The sequence below is a fragment of the Loxodonta africana genome, chromosome X (assembly GCF_030014295.1).
Source record: "Loxodonta africana isolate mLoxAfr1 chromosome X, mLoxAfr1.hap2, whole genome shotgun sequence".
NCBI classification, from domain to species: Eukaryota; Metazoa; Chordata; class Mammalia; order Proboscidea; family Elephantidae; genus Loxodonta; species Loxodonta africana.
In genome coordinates, this window is record NC_087369.1 from 79,492,071 (window position 1) to 79,511,467 (window position 19,397).

Below are 19,397 nucleotides of genomic sequence, written 5' to 3' on the forward strand. Positions count from 1 at the left end.
TGAAACCCTCTATCATGATCCCTGCTTGAGCAGTCAGTCGTGGTAACTGGGCACCATCTAGTTGTTCTGGGCTCAGTCTGTGGAGGTTGTGGTAGTTGTGGTCCATTAGTTCTTTGGACTAATCTTTCCCTTGGATCTTTGGTTTTCTTCATTCTCTCTTGCTCCAAACAGGGTGGGACCAGTGGAGTATCTTAGATGACCGCTTACAAGCTTTTAAGACCCCAGACACTATTCACCAGAGTAGGATGTAGAACATTTTCTTTATAAGCTAACTGTTATGCCCATTGAGCTAGATGTACCCCAAGACTATCACCCCTAGCTCTCAGCCCAGTAATTTGGTCTTTCGGGGAGTTTGGATGTGTCTGTGGAGCTTCAAGACCTTGACTTCATCACGTTGTGCTGCCATTTCCAGTATTGTGTACTGTATTACCCTTCACCAAAGTTACCACTTACCTATTGTCTATTTAGTGCTTTTCCCTCCTTACCTTTCCCTCCCCTTGTAACCATCAAAGATTGTTTCTTTTTGTGTGTAAATCTTTTCATGAGTTTTTATAGTAGTGACCTCATACAATATTTATGCTTTTGTGATTGACTTACTTCACTCAGCATAATGCCCTCCAGATTTCTCCATGTTGTGAGATGCTTCATGGATTCATCATTGTTCTTTATTGTTGTGTAGTATTTCATAGTGTGTGCACCACAGCTTGTTTATCCATTCATCTGTTAATAGGCGTCTAGGTTGTTTCCATTTTTTTGCTGTTTTGAATAATGCTGCAATGAACGTGGGTGTGCATATGTCTATTCGTGTAACGGCTGTTTTTTCTCTAAGATATATTTCTAGGAGTGGGATTGTTCAATCGTATGGTATTTTTATTTCTAGCTTTTTAAGGAAGTGCCATATTGTTTTCCAAAGTGGTTGTGCCATTTTGCATTCCCATCATATTGGCTAGAATTTTGTTGAGAATTTTTGCATCTATATTCATGAGAGATATTGGTCTGTAATTTTCTTTTTTTGTGGTGTCTTTGCTTGTTTTGGAATCATGGTTATGCTGGCTTCATAGAATGAATTTGGAAGTATCCCTTCCATTTCTGTGTTCTGAAATAGTTTCGTTAGTACTGGTGTAAGCTCTTCTCTGAATGTTTGGTAGAATTCTCCAGTGAAGCCATCTGGGCAGGGCTTTTTTTGGTTGGGAGTTTTTTAAATTACCTTTTCAATCTGTTCTTTTGTTGGGTGTGTTCAGAGTTTCAATATCAGTTTGTGTTAATTTGGGTAGGTAGTGTGTTTCTAGAAATTTGTCCATTCCTTCTAGGTTTTCAAATTTGTTGAGTACAGTTTTTCATAGTAGTCTTTTTTGATTCTTTTGTTTCATTTGAGTCTGTTGTAATGTCCCCCGATGCATTTATTTGTGTTATTTGCATCCTCTCCGGTTTTTTTTTTTGTCAGTTTGGCCAATGGTTTGTCAATTTTGTTTATCCTTTCTAAGAAGCAACTTTCTGTTTTCTTGATTCTTTCTAATGTTTTTCTGTTCTCTGTTTCTTTGATTTCTGCTCTGATCTTTATTATTTCCTTTCTTCTGATGGATGTGGGCTTCTTTTGCTTTTCTTTTTCTATTTGTTCAAGTTGTATTGCTAATGTTTTGATTCATCCTTTCATTTTCTGATGTGTGCATTTATTCTATAAATCGACCTCTGAGTGCTGCTTTTGCTGTGTACCAAAGGTTTTGTTATGATGTGTTTTCATTCTCGTTTGATTCTAGGAATTTTTTGAATCCATCTTTGATTTCTTCTCTTACTCGGTGGTTTTTAAGCAGGGTGTTATTCAGTTTCCATGTATTTGAGTTTTTTTCCTTGCTCTTCCTGTTGTTAATTTCTGCTTTGTTGGCATTGTGATCAGAGAAGATACTTTGTATTATCTCAATGTTTAGGATTTTGTTGAGGGTTGCTTTGTGGCCTAAGATGTGGTCTGTTCTGGAGAATGTTCCATGTGCATTGGAAAAGAATGTGTACTTTGCAGCTATTGGGTGGAGTGTTCTATATACGTCTGTGAAGTCAAATTGGCTGATTGCGGCCTTTAGATATTCAGTATCTTTGTAGTTTCTTTCTAGATGTTCTGTCCTTTACCAAGAGCGGTGTGTTGAAGTCTCCTACTATTATTGTAGAACTGTCATTTTCTCTTTTCAGTGCTGTTAGAGTTTGTTTTATGTATTTTGGACCCCTGTCATTGGGTGATATTTATTATGGTTATGTCTTCATGATGAATTGTTCTTTTAATCATTATATAATACCCTTCTTTTATGATGGATTTTATTTTAAAGTCTATTTTATCTGAGATTAGTATTGCTTTCCCCCCCTTTTTTGGTAGCTGTTTGCTTGATATACGTATTTTTTTCAATCCTTTGATTTTTAATAAATTTATGTCTTTTTTCCAAGGTGTGTCTCTTGTAGACAGCATATTGATGGGTCCTGTTTTTTTATCCATTGTCACTCTCTTTCCCTTTATGGGTGCATTTAGGCCATTTATGTTCAGTGTAGTTATTGATAGGTGTGAGTTTATTGCTGTCATTTTGTAGTGCTTTTCTTTGTGGTGCTGATATTTTCTTTGTTCTAGCTGTCCTTTGCTGAATTCTTTTTGTGTGTGTGTGTGTTTTTCATTTATTTTGTTTTTGTAGATTTTGTGTTTACTGGGACTTTATGTTTTTCTTCTTTATTTTAATGAGTAGGTCTGTTAACTTTGTGTTACCGTGAAATTTACCCTTATCTTCCTAAGTTTGAACTAGTCTTTTATTACTTGGTATCGCCTAGACTTCCTCTCCATTTGAAAGCTCTACACTTAAACACCATTTATGCCCTCTTTTATTGTCCTGTCATTGTTGTCATTACAGATTAACCTCTCTGGTTCCCTGTTGTAAACCTTTAGTTTTGATTTATCCATGAAAGTTCATTACCTAGGTTGGTGTCTGGCTGATGCAGTCTTGCGTCCTAGATTCAGGCTGTTGTGTGATGTTGATTCTTTAATTGAAGGACTCCCTTTAATAACTCTTGTAAGTTTTGTTTGGCTTTTACATATTCCTTTAATTTTTCTTTATCTGAAAATGTCCTAATTTCACGATCATATTTGAGTGAGTTTTGCAGGAGATATTATTCTTGGTTGGCAGTTTTTTTCTTTCAAGGCTTTATATATGTCATCTCATTGCCTTCTTGTCCGCATGATTTCTGCCAAGTAATCAGAGCTTAGTCTTGTTGTTTCCCGTCTGTATGTGACTTTTCGTTTTTCTCAAGTTGCTCTCGGGATTCTTTCTTTTTCTTTGGTCTTAGCGAGTATGATTATGATATGTCTTGTTGATTGTTTCTTGGTATCTATCCTATATGGGGTTTGTTGAGCTTCTTGGATGGTCAGCTGTTCGTTTTGATGGTATTAGGCGAGTTGTGCTCGCTTCAGCAGTACATATACTAAAATTGGAATGATACAGAGAGGGTTAACATGGCCCCTGTGCAAAGATGACACAGAAATTCGTGAAGCATTCCATATATTTTAGACAAAATCATGGAAAAGGCAGACAAAATCATAGAAAAGACAGTGGAAGAATTCAGAAAAATAATACAAGAACAAAATGTTGAAATACACAATTAGAAATCATACAAAAACAGCAGTTAGAAATTCAAAAGATAAACAACAGGGTTTCAGAAATGGACAGTGTCATAAGGTCTAAAGAGCAGGTTTAAAACAGTGGAAGACAGGATCACCAAAATTGAAGACAAATCCTTTGTTTGAGGAAAAATTGAAGAAAACATTGAGGGAAAATGAGAACTATATGAGATACAATCAAAAGCAAAAATTTGCGAGTGATTGGAGTTCCAGAACAAGGGGAGAAAATGGAAGACACAGAGAGGATCATTGAAGAATTGCTGACAAAAAACTTTTTTCTTTTTCATTCTTTTTTCTGATTTTTCCTGAAATAAATTGGTGTCAAGGAATTTATCTTCAACCTCACTAATTCTGACTTCCATTGTCTCAATTCTGCTCCTATGACCTTCTATTGAGTTGTCTAATTCTGAAATTTTATTCTTAATGTTTCAGATTTCTAGTTGCTGTCTCTCTATGGTTTCTTGCAGCCTGTTAATTTTGTCATTTTGTTCTTGTATTTTCCTAAATTGTCTGTGTGTTCCGTGGCTTCTTCTGAGTTTTGCCTGATTTCCTTCCTGATCTCTTGGAGAACTCTCTATATTAGTCTTTTGAATTCTTTCTCAGGTAGTTGCATTGCCTTGTCTTCCTCTGGAATAATTCCTGGTTCTTTATTTTAGTCGCTTGCTGGAGCCATCTTGACCTGCTTCTTTACGTGATTTGATATTGACTATTTATAAAAAAAAGATTTTTTAAAAATTTATCTATTCTATATTTATTTACTGTGTCCTGACTTTTTGTTTTGTTTTGAAATGCCCAAGTAGGCTGGGCATGTGAGGTACTTTGGTTGTTAGCATCTTTGAAGCTCTTGCATCCTGTCTCCAGGTGGTCAGAGCAGCTAGTAGGTGTATGAGCCTATGAGTCTGTTCACTTTTCTTGTGGGAGTGTGGCTCAGGTGTTCCGGTTGTGTCACTGAGTGTGTGATGCAGATTCTCACCTATAGTCTTAGGTGGGCAGGGCTATGTAGAGGTATTTGGAGCAGGCACAGTTATCTGGCCGCAGTGGGGGGCTACGTGTGGGACAAGGCAGGGGGCCAACGGCTGCCCCTAGGTGCCTGGGTGGGGAGTGTGTCCCTGTCCCCTAGAGCGTGTAGTCAGGGAGGGTATTGCAGCTGGCCCGTGGGCACTCCGTTTTGTTGGCTGGAGGGACTGGTTGGCACCAGTAATTCTCAGACCCCTATTGTGGTTTGCTAGATGGAGTGGGTGGTACCATCAGTCCTATGGCCCCTGGTGTGGGTGGGTGAGGCCCCTTCTTATGGGGCAGGGCAATGTCGGATGTCATGAATCTGCAGCTCCTTGGCCGATTCAGTTGAATATGGGCTTCAGGTGTATGACCTGCTGTTTTATGCTAATGAGGGTGTGCGGTGTTGAATCGGCCCACACAGGTCTGGGTAGGGGTGAAGGGTGCTGTAAGTCTGTGGACCCCTTATGCTAGTAGCTGGGCAAAGGGGCAGGGTCTGCCCACCAGCCCTGAGTTCCCTGCTTAGGGACATGGCTGGTTTGCATGCCGAGAGACTGCTGTGGGCATGGAGAGCCCTGAGTTCCCGACTTAGGGGGCGTGGCAGTTGTTGAATACTGCAGGGCTGGTATCGAGTGGAGCAGGGTGGGGTGTGAGTGAGGAGAAGGAAGCACTTCTCCGCTGTGAAACTCTGGGTGGTGGAGGGGTTATTTTGCCTCCACGCGGTAGGTAAGAAGCTTGCACTTTCACAGGTCTGGTGTTGCACCTACTTGGTTCTGGAATTGTGTGCAGATTTGCTGCTGCTTTTCTGCACCTGATGTGGTGAGGCTTGTCTTTGAATGATGCTGCTTGCCTCAGCCCGTGTGCACTGTGCAGACTCAGCTAGCAGGACGTTAGTGATCTAGCAATCTGTACTTCTCTGTTGCTTTTGAATTGTCTATCCTTCCACCTGCTGCTCAGTCCAATTCTTCAGCTTTGTCTTTGATGATTAGGGTTCCTAGACTGTCATATATAATCAATTTACTTGTTTTTTGGGGGGGGTCTTTGTTTTAAGAGGGACAACAGGAAGCGTCTGATTAGACTGCCATCTTGGCGCCACCCTTTCTCAGTCTTTCTCCCTTAAGTGTAATGTTGGTTGTTGGCTTTTCATTTATGCCCTGAACTATATTGAGGAATTTCCCTTCTATTCCAATCTTCTTCAGGGTTTTCATCAAGAAAAGGTGTTGTACCAAAGGCTTCTTCCATGTCCGTAGAGATGATCATGTGGTTGTTTTCCTTCGTTCTGTCGATATGGTATATTACATTGATTAATTTCCTAATGTTGAACCATCCCTGCGTTCCTTGAATAAATCCCACTTGGTCATGGTGTATGACTCTTAATATGCTGTTGGATTTCGTTCACTAGTATTTTGTTGAGAACTTTTGCATCTATATTCCTAAGAGGTATTGTCCTGTAGTTTTCATTACTTGTGGTGACTGTCTGGTTTGTGTATCAGGCTTATGTTTCTTTCATAAAATGAATTAGGCAGTATCCTTTCCTTCCTTACCTTTTGGAAGAGTTCAAACAGGATGTGCCAATTCTTCTCTAAATGTTTGGTGGAAATCCCCAGTGAAGCCATCTGGTCGTTTTGATTACTGATTCGATCTTTCACTTGTTACAGGTCTGTTGAGACTTTCTCTGACCTCTTGTGTCAGTTTACGTATGTTGTGTGCTTCTAAGAATTTGCCCATTTCATCTAGGTTATCCAGTTTGTTCCTCTACAGTTGTTCATAATCCCTTTATTTCTGTCTGGTCAGTTGTAATGTCCTCTCTTTCATTATTTATTTTATGTTTATATCTTTTCTTTGGCAGTCTAGCAAAAGATTTGCCAATTTTATTGATCTTTTCAAAGAACTATCTTCTGGTTTTGTTGATTCTCCATATTTTTCCATTTTCAATTTTATTTATTTTTGCTATGATCTTTGTTATTTCCTTTCTTCTGGTAGATTTAGGCTCAGTTTGCTCTTCTCTTTCTAGTTCCTGGAGTTGTCAAGATAGCCTATTGATTTAAGGTCTTCTTTCTTCACGTAGGCATTTATTGCTATAACTTTCCCTCTGAGTACTGCCTTTGTTGCATCCTGTAAGTTTTGATACATTGTGCTTTCATTTTCATTTTACTCTAGGAAATTTGTGATTTCTTCATTGACCCATTGTAGTAGCTTAATAATGTGTTGTTTAATTTCCATATGTTTATGTGTTTTTCAATTTTTTTTTTCGATTATTGCTTTCTAGGTTTACTCCATTATGATCAGAGAAAATACTTTGTATGATTCCAATCTTTAAATTTATCAAGACTTGCTTTGTGGCCTATCATGTGGTCTGTCCTAGAGAATGATCCATATTCACTGGAATAGAATATATATTGTGCTGTTGTTGGGTGGAGTGTTCTATATATGTCTGTTAAGCCTAGTTGGTTTATAGTGCAATTCAGGTCCTCCGTCTCCTTGTTGATCTTCTTTCTAGGTGTTCTGTCCAATATTGAAAGTTGTGTATTGAAGTCTCCAGCTATTATTGTAGTACTACCTATTTCTCCCTTCAATTCTATAGTGTTTGTTTTATATATTTAGTGCCCTGATGTTGGGTGCATGTATACTTATGGTTGTTAAATCTTATTGATTAATTGACCCTTTTATCACTATATAATGTTTATCTTTATCTGTTCTAACAGTTGTCTTAAAGTCTACTTTGTCTAATATTATCTCCCCATCTTTCTTTTGGTTATTATTTGGATGGAATATTTTCTTCCACCCTTTTACTTTGAACCTATTTGTGTCCTCTGGTTTAAAGTGTGTCTCTTTTGAACAGCATATAGGTAGATCATTTTTTTTTAATTAATTCTACCAGTCTCTGCATTTTGATTGGGGCATTTGGTCCATTTAAAGTCACTGTAATTACAGATAAGAAGTGACTCACTTCTGCCATTTCGTTGTTTTTTTGTGTCTTAAGCCTTCTTTGTCTTTGTCCTCTACAACTGCTTGCTTTTGTGTTTTCTTGGTTTATTGTAGTGAGTTATCATGGTTGCCTTCTTTCCTTTTGAATATATTTTTTCTACTATTTCTTAGTGGTTACCGTGAATCTTACATTGAGCAGCCTGTATTTATAACATTCTAGGGTAAGTTGGTGCCAACTTAATTTCAGTAACACACAAGAAGTTCTATGTCTATACCATTCCTTGCCCTTTTGTTGTTATCATGTCTTTATATTACATCTTTATATTTTGTGTGCCCTGTAGCATAATTTTATTTTCTTTTTATGTATTTGTTATTAAAAATGTGAAGGACAATACATTTAGAATTATCAAGCATAAATATCTTATCACTATTCCTTATACTTGTCCATGCATTTCCCTTTATTAAGAATCTTTCTTTTTTATGTGTAATTTTGAATCAGTTTCTAGTGTCTTTTCTTTTCCATCTACAGATCTCCCATTAGTAATTTTTGTAGTGCCAGTCTGGTGGATATGAGCTCTTTCAGCTTCTGTTTATCTGGAAATGTTTTAATTTCACCCTCATTCTTGAAGGATAGTTTCCCTGGGCACAGTATTCTTGGTTGACAGTTTTTTTTTTTTTTTCTTTCAGCACTTAAATATATCATTCCATTGCATTCTGACCTCCAATGTTTCTGAGGAGAAATTGACTCTTAATGTTATTGGGAATCCTTTGTATGTGACTGTTTGCTTCTCTGTCACTGCTGTCCAGATTCCCTCTTTGTCTTTACTTTTTGAGAGGCCAACTATGATGTGTCTTGGTATGGCTCTCTTTGGGTTTATCCTTCTTGGCGTTCTTTGAGCATCTTAAATTTGTGAATTCGTGTTCTTCATTAGATTGGGAAAATTTTCTGTCATCATTTCTTCAAAAATTCTGTCTTTCTTCTTCTGGAATTCCCATGATGTGTATATTAGGTCTCTTGTTATTGTCTCGTAATTCTATTAAACTGTATTCAGGTGCCTTGAGCCTCCGTTTTTGTTGCTCTTCAATGTCTGTAATTTTAGCTGTCTTATTCTCTAATTCACTGATTCTTTCTTTTGCCTGATTAAATCTGTTAGTAAGCCCTTCTATTGTGTTCCTCATTTCAGTTATTGTCCTTTTCAGTTACAATATCTTTTTTTAGGTCTTCGTTTTGTTCTTGCATTGTTTTCCTTATTTCTTTTAGCTCTTTGTCTGTTTTCCCTTAGTTCTTTAGTTATGTTTAGTGTTATTGTATTATATTCTTCCATTCTTTTCATTATTTGGTCATCCCTAGATGTGCTTTCATTCCCTTTGTCATGTACATTTGGATGGGCCATTGTTTCTCTGTTCTTTGTGTGTCTTGTGATTTTTTGGTGGGGTATTGGAATTTTTTGAGGGTGTTAACTTTCTCAGTTTTTCCAGTATTTGATGTTTGCCCAAAGTACTTTCTGCAAAACACTCTTAGGCAGGCAGAGTCCTCAGCCTTGCTTGCCGTTTCTGTTCCTTTTCTGTTATAGCTCCTTCTCCCTCCCTGGTTTAATTAGGATTCAAAAGTTCCAGGTCTTGGTTTTCAACTTTCAAACTTTCCCAAACACACCAGCTGTAGTCAGTGTGTCCACCGTGGGCACCGCCACTCGGGTGAGATACCATGTCCTAATCAAATCTGTCCACTGGGGGCTTGGTCCTTTCTCTCTGGTTATTACTCCCTTGTTCTCTGTTTCCGCAGCCATGTTTTTGGTCAGAAAACCCACAACCAGTGAGCCCCATTCAGGGCTGGGTGTTTCCATTTGGTTTTGCCTGAGACTTCCTTCCCTGGTGTATGGGTTCTGCTTATATCTGAGCTGGCATTCAGGGGAAGCACAGGCTGCCTTTCTTTCATTTCAGGAGGAGGAGGGGCTAGAATTCTCCAGAAGAATCTCCAAGAGATCTGTCTTCTTGGTTTCAGAGCCCCAGTGGCCCTGTGGTAGTTGGAGGAGCAGTCTCCACTAGGTGACACGCCTCTTGACTCTACTGTAGGGAACCTTCTATAGAAGTTTGTATCAGTCTAGCAGTCAACGGTTACTGCTTGGGGGAGGGGTTGTCACACTCCAAACAGTCCCTCAAAAAGGTCTGCCTTGTTGCTATCAGAGCCTGCCCCATAGTATGTTGGCTGTATGTATAGCCTTCGCTCAACACGCTTGCTTCCTAGCACACAGCAGCCTCAGTCAGCAGTCCTCAGTGACAACTGGAAGGGTGAGCCAACAGACCTAAACTGATACCCAAGGAGGTCTGTGCTGTTGGTTTCAGAGGCCTGAACTATGGGGTGCACAGGAAGGCCAGTAGAGTGCTGACTGTGAGAGCATACTCCACTGCAGGGACCTTCTGTAGCAGTTTGCAACAGCCTGGCAACAAACAAGTACCAGCTGGGGGAGGGGGTGTCACTCTCTGGTCGGATCCCCTACCTTCTTGCCATCAGACCCTCCTGAAGTATGTTGGCTGTGAGTGTAGACTCCACTGAAGATCTCTGCTTCCTAGCAAACAGCAGCCTCAGTCAGCAGTCCTCAGTACTAACTGGAAGGGGGAGCAAACAGACCTTAACTCACTTCTTGGGAGGTCTGTCCTGTTGCTTTCAGAGGCCTGAGCTATGGAGTGTGTAGGGAGGTAAGCAGAGTATTGACTATGAGAGCAGACTCCACTACAGGGCCCTTCTGTAGCAGTTTGCAGCAGCCTGGCAACCAGTAGTTACCACATCAGGGAAGGGGTATCATGCTCTGGTCAGGTCCCCACAGAGGCCTGCCTTGTTGCTGTCAGAGCACCCCCCCGCTGGTAGATTGATGGCTTTGAGCACAACCTCCACTCAAGACGCCTGCTTCCTAGCACACAGCAGCCTCAGTCAGCTGTCCTCAGCTCCAACTGGAAGTGGGGACAGACAAACCCAAACTGACTCCTAGCAAGGTTTGTCCTGTTGGTTTCAGAGGCCTGAGTTGTGGGGTGCACAGGGAGTTATCTAGGGTGTTGACTGTGAGAGCAGACTCAACTGCAAAGGCCTTCTGCAGCAATTTGCAGTAGGCTTGCACCCAATAGTGTCCGGGTAGGGGAGGTGTTGGCATACTCCAGATGAACCACTGGGGAGGTCTGCCTTGTTGAAGCTTAGGGTCCTGTCTCTTTGTACAGGCAGGGGCTGTGGTAGTTAGGGAAGCAAGCTCCTTTTCTGGGGCCACTTCCCCAGTTCACAGTAGCCAATGGCCCATCTGGCTGTGGGGAGGGGCAGGGACATTGGGAGAAGTGATTTTCTTACCACATGCAACTTATTAATTCGTTGTTGATTCTTGCCTGTCTGCAGTTTTCCGCTTCTTTCCTCTGGTCCCCAATTCAGCACCCCTCAAAGCTGATCACCATTTCCTTATTGTACTTGTAGGGGAGGGTCAGAATGATGGTCTGTTTACACCTCAGTCTTCCCAGAATTCTAATAGGTTCTTTTTAGCACCCATTTGCCTGATCTCTCTGTGGCATTGACACTTGAACACACTCTTCCTGAAACTCTTCTCTTTGTTTGCAAATTCTCACTCTCCTGGTTCTTTTCCTAATTCAAGCTATTCCTTTCAGTCACTTTTGCCATTTCTTCTTCCTGTTCTGTTAGACTAATTATTGCATCCAGCATGGTCTCCCTGATTAGGAACCAGTATCCATTACTTGCTGTTTGTTCTTCCTCTGTAATATTGCAGAGATGCACCCACTTCCAGTCTGTTCCTAATGCCTCTACAAAGGCCATACCTTCACCCTGCACCTTTGGACAGTAACCTCCTAACTCTTTCACTCTTGGAAGATATTCCATTCTAACCAAAGGGTCGGCAGTTTGAATCCTAATTTACCGCTTTGTACATGGCCTCTCCCCTGATTAGGAACATTTGAGTATTTAAAGGATGAAGTCTAAAAACCATAGCTAGGCCTTCCAGTCCCTCTGTACCCTGGTCTCAGGCTACCTCCTTGGCCATCTTTCACAGCTACCATACCCGTGCTGTCTACTCCAGCTACACGACCCCCATAACATGCCCTGCTAATTTTGGCCTCTATGCATTTTCAGCTCCCCCTTCCCCTCCCCACCTCATCAAACTATCAACATAGCTAGCTTTCAAGTCTAACTTAAGTCCTGGGTTTTTGTAACCATTCCACCTTCTAAAGTACTTTGTCTCCTCCAAAATTCTGTAGTCCCGGAGGATTACATTGTCATTTTCTGGCCCTTCTGCATTTACAGCTTCATCTCCCATCACTTCCCCACAAATTCCAGTTTTCCATCCACAGCAGTCTACTTGCCATTTTCCAAACAGTACTGTTCTTTCCAATCTTTGTGCCTTTGTGCCTGTGTCTTCTCTGCTGTTTGTTTGTTTATTTGTTTGTTTGTTTGTTTGTTTGTGTCCCCGCCGCCTGAGGAACCCAGTTTTGTCAAGCACTCCTGTTCCTCCTGTATTTTAGACCTCCCCCTCTCTACTAGCTTTTTCCCCTTGGCATAGAAGCATATTAATGTGTTTCTCCCATTTTAAAACAAAATAAAATCCTTTGTTCTTCTCTTGCTACTCCTCTCTTCCCTCTTCCTTTTGCTCTGCTTTTTTTTGCCACCTTTCCACCTGCATCACACTGAAACTGTCCCAGCTGAGGTCACCCAATAACTTGAACAACTAAATCCATTAGGTTGTCTTTAGTCCACCTTTTACTTCATGACTCTACAATGTCTGACACTCTGCCCCTTCTTTTGGACAATCTCATTCCTCCTTTGGCCTTATGACACTGCCTCCTTCTGGTTTTCTTCTTGTTTCTCAGAATCTTCTCCTTCCACCTACCCCTACCTGAAACATTGCCTTGGTTTTGTCCTGGGACTTTTTCTTACTTTTCCCACTGTTCCTGCCCATCACTCTGCCACTTCCCCCACACCCTAAGTGATCTCACCCACTTATATGCTTATAACTCCTACCAAACCTCTATCTCCAGGCCATATTTCACATTCTAGCCTATGTTTGTAGCTGTCTGTGGGACATCTCATGAATGTCTTACCAAAAAAAAAAGAACAAACCAAACACTCTGCTGACAAGTCAGTTCCGACTCTTAGCAACCCTGTAGGACAGAGTAGAACTGCCCCATAGGACAGTTACGTAAATACCTACAGAAGCAGACTGCCACATCTTCTGCAAATCAGCTGGTGGGTTTGAACCACCGACCTTTGGGTTAGCAGCCAAGCACTTAACCACCAAGCCACCGGGGCTCCTTAAATGTCCTAACAAACCAAAAACCAAACCTACTGCCGCCAAGTAGATTCCAACTCATAGTGACCCTATTGGACAGAGTAGAACTGCCCCATAGGGTTTCTAAGGCTATAAATCTTTACTGAAGCAGACTGCTGCATCTTTCTCCTGTGGAGCAGCTGGTAGATTCGAATCACTGATCATTCAGTTAGCAGCTGAGCCCTTTAACCACTATGCCATCAAGGCCCCTTAGATGTCCTACAAACCAAAAAACCAAACCCATTGCCATCGAGTCGATTCCGACTCATAGCGACCCTAAAGGACAGAGTAGAACTGCCCCATAGGGTTTCCAAGGAACACCTGGCGGATTTGAACTGCCGACCTTCTGGTTAGCAGCTGTAGCTCTTAACCACTACGCCACCAGGGTACCTCTAATTCCACGTGTCTAAAACCGAACCTCTCATCCCTCCCTGCCTCTGCTAAGCTTGTATCCACATCACGTGCAGTGAATAATACCAACAACCACCCTGTGACCCAAGCCAGGAATCAGGGAATCGTTCTATATTCTTCCCACTCTGGCTCCTTCCCCACTTCTGTCAGCCACCAGGTCCTGTCAATCCTACCTTCTCATCTCTCAAATCACTCTTTCCTCTAATCTTCCTACAGCTACCTTAGTTCAGGGCTTTGTCATTTCTTAGATTATAACAGGCTTCTTTCCAACTAGTTTCCCTATTTTAGTCAGGCACACTTTCAAGCCATCTGCCAACTAGCAGCCATAGTCATCTTCTTAAGTTGTATGTCATTCCTCCGCTTAGAGCTCATCCATAGCTCTTCACTTTGTACCATGCCACTTATCATGGCCTTTATGCTCTAGCTCTGCCTGCCTAGCTAGCTTCACCTCTTCCCATTCCTTCCTTGCAATCTGCTTAGCCATACTAAATGTGCCAAATTCTCTCTTATCTATGTGTCTTTGTACATTATGTTCCCTCTGCCTGAAATACCTTCCTTCTGTCTTCACGTGACTAATTATATTTTGCACTTCAATACTCAGTGCCTGTTTCTTTGACTCTAATCTCCCCGGATGCAGATTAGGAACCCCTCATCTAGTGCTTGCCTCTCTCCTACACTAACACAACCCCAACCATATATTACAGTAATCTGCTTACCTGTCTGAAACTCCCAGTAGACAGCAAGCCGATCAAAGGTTAGAACTCTATCTTACTCATCTTCGAATCCCAAGGGCCTGGCACAGTGCCTGACACATTGTAAGTCCTCATTGAATGCCTAAGTTCTTTCCCCCTTTTGGTCTGACTGGTAACTCCTACTAATATTTCATTTCACAATTCTGATGGCACCTACCTATGAAACCTTTACTCTGGGTCAAAGTCTTTCTATCAGTCGGTGCTCCTATAGTGTTTTTACTGTACATTTTAGTACGAAAAGTTTCAAAGATTTAGCTAAGTTGAGAGATTTTACAGAAACCAAACCAAACCAGTGGCCGTTGAGTCGATTGCAACTCATAGCGACCCTATAAGACATAGTAGAACTGCCCCATAAAGTTTCCCAGGAACAGCTGGTGGATTCGAACTGCCGACCTTTTGGTTAGCAGCCGAGCTCTTAACCACTGCATCACCAGGGCTCCTTTATAGAAACACCCCTGTATTTATCATCTGAATTCTACCATGCACATTTTACTATATTTGCTTTATGACATATCTATCCATTAATCAATCCATATTCTTTTTTATATATTTTAAAGTAAATTGCACACGTAGGTACACCTCCTCCTAAATACTTCAGCTCGCATATCATTAACTGGAGTTTAATATTTGTTTAGTTTTTTCTTTACTATAAAATGTAAAATGAAAAGCACAAAATTTAAGTTTGTATTAGCTGGAGTTTGATTTTTTTTATTTACTTTCGTAACCCAAAGCCATATCAAGTTATAGAAGATTACTTCCCTTCCCAGTCAGTTGCCACCCCACCATGCCTCATAGTGTTCTTACTTTTCATGGTAATTATTTATTTGTCTCATCCCCATTAGACTTGAAGCTCCTTGAAGGCAGAGACTAGTTCTTATTTTCCTGTCCTCTATGCAAAAAAAGAAATTTTTTTTTTTTATGCCTAGCACTGTGCCTGCCACATGATAGGTGTTCACTAACTGTTGGCTGGCTGGATAAATGAATATCTATCTTATTTTTTTTAATCATATTCCTGGAATATTAGCACATGTTGTATTCATTCTTCTTCTTTGTCACTTCCCACATCTAAAAGGTCTCTTGTTTATGTCATTCTTATGTCTTAAATGCCTCTTCTTTCTCCATTCTTCCTTCTTGACTGCCCCAGTCCTTAGCGATATCTCACCTGAACTATTAAAATAGCCTCCTCAATGATTTCTTAATGTCATAGATTGAATTGTATCCCCCCAAAATCTTCATAAACTTGGCTAGGCCACAATTCCCCGTATTGTGTGGCTGTCCTCCATTTTGTGATCTGATTATCCTCCATTTTGTGATACGTTATAAATTCTAGCCTCTATGCCTGTGGTTATGGTCCCATTTGGGAGCGAGCTGTTATGTTAACTAAGCAGGATTAGGTCATGTTAATGAGGATTAGGGTGGAATACAGCACCCTTACTCCGGTCACAGCCCTGATCTGATGTAAGGGGAGTTTCCCTGGGGTGTGGCCTATAGCACCTTTTATCTCACAAGAGATAAAAGGAGAGAGAAGCAAGCAGAGAGAGAGGTACCTCATTACCATCAAGAAAGAAGATTCAGGAGTAGAGCGTATCCTTTGGACCCAGGGTCCTGTGTTGAGAACCTCTTAGACCCAGGGCAAGATCGATGCCAAAACATATGTAGATCTCCAAGAAATGGGCTCACAGATGCTGAAAGGAGAAAAGGACTTTCCCCTGGAGCTGACAGAGAGAGAATACCTGGCCCTAGAGCCGGCACCCTGAATTTGGACTTCTAGCCTCCTAAACTGTGAGAGAGTAAATTTCTGTTTGTTATAGTCATCCACTTGTATTTCTGTCAGAGTAGCATTAGATAACTAAAACACTTAAACGCTAGTTTTTTACTCTCAAATCCATCTTCCAAATGACGTCCAAAGTAATATTTCTAAAAATCCAAACTTAATCATGTTCACCCCCTCTTTAAAATCTTTCATTTCCCATCATCTACAACAGAAGTTTTTGTATAGCTTTTTTTTAATATTAAAGTTCGCCATTTATGGATCATTTAATATGTCCCAGACACTGTAATGCATTTAATGGATTATATCATTAAATCCTCACAAAAACCCTAAGATACTTACATGATGACATCCATTTTACAGAGAAGGAAAACCAAATTTGTATTTGTCCTTGCACACCTCATAGAATGTGTCTAAGGCCACCCAACCAGCAGTGGCAAAGCTGGCGTTCCAAACAGCCTCAAAGATAGCGTTCTTAATTGGGCCCATGCTATTTTGATCCATGTAGCTGAAGATTTTCCTTTAAAAGCAAGCAAGGGAACTAATTTTTTTTTTTTAGTCATTTCAGTAGCAGCACTGGCAAATTGTTCTGTGTTCTGATCGGTATCTGCCTTCTTTTTTTTCAAGCAGTGGAACTATTTTTTTAATAAAAACTAACATTTTATTTTGTTGTTGAAAATGTACACAGCAAAACATACACCAATTCAGCAATTTCTACGTGTACAATCTGGTGAAACTGATTATATTCTTCAAGTTGTTCAATCATTCTCACCCTTCTTTTCCAAGTTACTCCTCCACCATTAACATGAACTCACTGCCCCCGAGTTTCTTCTCCAAACTTTCGGGTTGCTATTGTCAATTTAATCCTGTACTGATAGTTCTTTAAGAGAGCACAATGCTAAAGGCAGACATTCTTTACTAATTAAACAAAAATATTATTTGGTTTTAAGATGACTTCAGGTGATATTTTTGGTTTAAAATTTAAGGTTTAAAGATTATCTCAGGGCAATAGTTTCAGGGGTTACAGGAGAATTCTTTTTAAAATGAAATCTTATCACAAATTCCAACATTTGAAATAGATTAAGAAACAGATCTAAAATTAATTTATTTTATAAGTTAATCTTCAAACAATAAGAATATTACAGCTCCTTTTATGATCACAGTTTCTTTTATATTAAGTACTTTTGTTAATTGAAAAAATGATACTTGCATATGGTAAAATTTTCTATGTGATTAAATGAAATACATCCAACAAAGGACTTATATCTTGAATATGTAAAGAATTCCCAAAACTAAATAGTAAAAAAAAAAAAAAACCCAGTTAAAAAATGGGCAAAAGATATGAACAGATATTTTACCAAATGGGATATACAGATGACAATAAGCACATGAAAAGATGTGCAATATCCTTAGTCATTATGGAAATACACATTAAAAGCACAATGAGATATTCCTTCATATGTCTTAGAATAACTAAAATAGAAAATAGTGACAATACCAAATGCTGGCAAGGATACAGAGAAACTGAATATCTCATACATTGCTGGTGGGGATGTAAAATAGTATAGCCACTCTAGAAAATAATCTATTAATTTCTTATAAAATTAAGCATGTGCTTACCATATGATATAGCAGTTGCACTCTTGGGCATTTATTCCAGAGAAATGAAAACTTATGTTCCCACAAAAACCTATGCATGAATGTTCATAGCAACTCTATTCATGATAGCCAAAAGCTGGAAATAACTCAAATGTACTTCAACGAGTGAATGGTTAAACTGTTGTGCATCCATACCATGGAGTGCTGCTCAGCAGTAAAAATGAATGAATTATTGATACGTGCAAAAACTGGATAGATCTCAAGGGAATTATGCTAAGTGAAAAGAAGACAATCTCAAACAGTTACATACTGTGTGATGCCATTTGTATAGCATTCTTGAAATAAAATTATTGGAGAGAACAGATAAGTGGTTTCTAGGAGTTAGGGATTGGCGGGGTGGTGAGGTGAGCTTATAAAGAGTAGCACAAGGGAGCTTTTGGAGATAGCCCTGTATCTTGATTGTAGTGATGGCTACATGAAATTATACATGTGATCAAATTGCACAGAACAACACACACATACACATGAGTGCATGTAAAACTGGTGAAATCTGGATTATACCAATGTCAGTTTTCCAATTCTTATATTCTACTATACCAAACCAAAACCCATTGCCATCAATTTTACTATAGTTATGCAAAATGTTACTACTGAGGGAAGCTGGGAGAAGAGTACAAAGGACCTCCCTGTACATTTTTTGCAACTTCCGGCAAATCTATAATTATTTCAAAATTGCATTGATTAAGGGTAGGGTAATTGCACAGCTGGTTGTTGCAATTGCTGTGAATAAGTTGTATACCTGTAAAAAGTTGAATTGGCAAAAGTTGTGTGATAGATACATTTACAACAGTGGGGGAAAAAAGAGTAGCTGCTGAGGCTGCTCGTATACAACCTAAAACCTCATGGGGTCTGGTTCCTTGTTTTGGAGGTTTAGGGTCATGGTTTCATGGACATCCCAGTTAATGTGGCCTAATAATGTGTTTAGTGCTTCTATCCTGCTTCCTAGTTTGTTGTCTAGTGCCTGGGGTCTTAAAAGCTTGAAAGTAGCTATCCAAGGCACAGCAATTGGTCTCTATTTGCCTGGAGCAACAGAGGAAGAAGGAAAGTCAGGAATAGGAGGAGGATGAACATGAACAACTGCCTCCTTTGCCATGAGACCAGAGAACTGGGTGGTGCCCAGCTACCATTACTGAACATCTTGATCAAAGATGTCATAGAAGAATCCTGATCAAAAGGGGGAAAATGCAGAAAGAATTTCAAATTATCATGAAATCCAGACTTCCTGGAGCAATGAAGGTTGGATGAACCCCTGAAACTATTGCCCTGAGATCATCTTTAAACCTGAAATATCCCCTGAAGTCTTCTTAAAATGAAACAATAATTTAGCTTAACTAATAAAAAACGTCTGCCTTGAGCATTATGCTCTTTTAATGACTATTTATATGGGATCAAATTGACAACAGCAACACGAATGATTAGACAGGAACTTTAGAGAGCAGTGAATTTATGTTAATGAGGTAGGGACAACTCAGAAAGGGAGGATGAGAATGGTTGTACAACTCAAAGAATGTAATCGATGTCACTGAATTGAACATGTAGAAACTGTTGAATTGGTGTACGTTTTGCTGTGTATATTCTCAACAACAACAAAATAAATAATTTTTTTAAAAGTTTCTTAAAAATGCACTAAAATGAAAAATATTTTTTTCTCTGTCCCCAAATTCCTAGTCCACATCTCTAGATAAAAAAACGCAGTGCCGTCGAGTTGATTCCGACTCATAGCGACCCTATAGGACAGAGTAGAACTGCCCCATAGAGTTTCCAAGGAGCGCCTGGCAGATTTGAACTGCCGGCCTCTTGGTCAGCAGCTGTAGCACTTAACCACTACGATACCAGGGTTTCCATCTCTAGTCTTTCTTTTTATACAAATGTAAGTATACTGTATACACTATTCTATTCTACCCTTTATTTTTTTTTTTTCG

At 39.9% G+C, this 19,397-nt stretch overlaps 1 protein-coding gene and 1 non-coding gene across 3 annotated transcripts in view; both read left to right on the forward strand.

The window, feature by feature from the left end:
• KIF4A (kinesin family member 4A) overlaps positions 1–19,397 on the forward strand; it is a 197,438-nt gene that overhangs the window by 54,073 nt on the left and 123,968 nt on the right. The window lies entirely within an intron of this gene.
• Positions 3,427–3,533, forward strand: LOC111751396 (U6 spliceosomal RNA). The gene has a single exon (XR_002786462.1). It is a non-coding gene; the product is annotated as a U6 spliceosomal RNA (small nuclear RNA).